Genomic DNA, 2260 nt, shown 5'->3' on the forward strand with positions numbered 1-2260 from the left:
TGTAAGACCTTCTACATCAGAGATAAGATCTAAATCTTTAACTCTACAGACGGATCCCTCATTGACAAGAACTCCACTGTCTGTGTTAACAAATAATACGTATAATTATTGATTGCCAAATGATTCATACACCAATATTTAACAAAAAGTATACTTCATCGAAAATCATTTATATAACATAGATTTATTACAATTCTAGCATACTCCACTGTACAAGGACCCACCAATAATCTAATTGAAGTCGTTCCACAAAATCAACTTTCATTACACTCCGGTTCCCACCGATCGTGCCTAACAGAAAGGTAATTTAGAAAAGATAATCATCATTATTATATTCTTTTTTTTCCTATAGTTTCTATGGTTTATTTGAATAAAATTGAACTTTTTTGTAAAGAAGTTCTACTATGATTGGGGTGCAAAAAGGACAATCTTCCTCTGTTGTTGCTTCGGTGGCTATTAATTTGGCACAACTTTATAAAGATGTAAATTTATCGACTGTTAAGACGCATCCACCAAGCGCTGACACACACAGTGGCCAATGTGTTGACCCTTTTGTTGATGATGAAGGTAATTTCTCATTATATCAAGAATTTAAGTTTGTAGTTTGCAAGAGATATGAATTATTAGTAATACATCAAAGTGATTATGTTTGCATTTTTTATATTTTTTTTACTATAGTTTTGAATGGTTATGATGATTCAATGTTGGATGTGGATATGGAAGATAATTTTATACCGTCCTCAGAAACCTTAGACGGTATGTAAAATTTTTATCTGTATGTTTATTTGCATCTTTGTGTACATCATGGACTAAATTGTATCGGTATGACAACTAAGTAGCTAAAGAGAGTTCATTCGGCAGATGTCTGGGATATAGGAAATCCTATTTATCAATGTCAACACTGTAAAGCATAGATGTGGTCTGGAGAAAGGCTTGTTAAATCCAAACAGTCACCCCAACCAAAGTTTTCATTATGTTGTATGGAAGGAAAGATCGAGCTTCCTCTACTTTCTGTGCCTTCTGATGAGCTCATTCAGCTTCATACTGGAGGAGATCAAAGAAGTATTCATTTTCTAAAAAATATAAGGACATTTAATTCAATGTTTTGTTTTACATCAATGGCTGGAAAAATTGACCGTGGGGTGAACAATGGGACTGCTCCTCCAATTTTTAAGCTTGGGGGCCAAAACTACCATAGCATTGGTAGCTTACTTTCTCTTGATAGTTTGCGACCAACATTTGTCCAGCTATATATCTATGACACAGAGAATGAGATTGATAATCGAATAGGCACAATTCGGTAATTTTCATGCAACCAGTCAAATTTTTTAGTTATTTTTTATCTGTGAGAGAAAATAACATAAATTTTATTGTTTTTTTTCGCAGTTCCAATGAAGCTATAAATGAGCGGGATAGGGAAATTGTGGCCATATTAAGAAACATGCTAGACAGATATAATAGTTTGGCAAAGAGTTTTCGCTATGCAAGAGATAGGTACCAACAGGAAAATTGCACAAACATAAAGCTTAAGTTGATTAGTAAAAGGACTACAGATGGCAGGACATACAACTTGCCATCTGCATCTGAAGTGGCTGCATTGATTGTTGGCGATGTCGAACAACTTAGCAAAGATAGAGATATTATTATAGAGAGTCAATCTAGAAAGCTCCAGCGGATTGATGTTTTTCATCCATCTTATTTAGCCTTGCAATATCCATTGTTGTTTCCGTATGGGGAGGATGGATTTCGTTTGGGTATTGCAACATCAGATTCTATCTCCGCTAGACCTACAAAGAAAAACAAAACAATCACTTTGCGACAATTCTTTGTTTTTCGACTACAGAAAAGGACGGGTGAATCTCCGTTAATTCTAAGATCAAAGAGATTATTCTAACAGTTTCTGGTAGATGCCTACACAATGGTGGAATCAGAGAGGTTAAAATTTTTTAGGTGTAAACAACCACAGTTGAGGGTTGATAAATACAAATATCTGCATGAAAGTCTTATAAACGGGGATGTAGATGCTGCAAGGCTTGGCAAAAGAATCATTCTTCCCAGTACTTTTAACGGTGGACCTAGGTATATGATGAATAATTGTAAAGATGCATTTGCAATTTGCAGATATGCAGGATATCCTAGCTATTTTATCACCATGACCTGTAACCCTGAATGGGATGAGATAAGAAGAGAAGTGACTTCCATTGGATTGAAGGCAGAAGACCGTCCTGATATATTGTGTCGAATTTTCAAGATCAAGCTT

Source organism: Arachis duranensis, chromosome 10 (genome assembly GCF_000817695.3).
Source record: "Arachis duranensis cultivar V14167 chromosome 10, aradu.V14167.gnm2.J7QH, whole genome shotgun sequence".
NCBI classification, from domain to species: Eukaryota; Viridiplantae; Streptophyta; class Magnoliopsida; order Fabales; family Fabaceae; genus Arachis; species Arachis duranensis.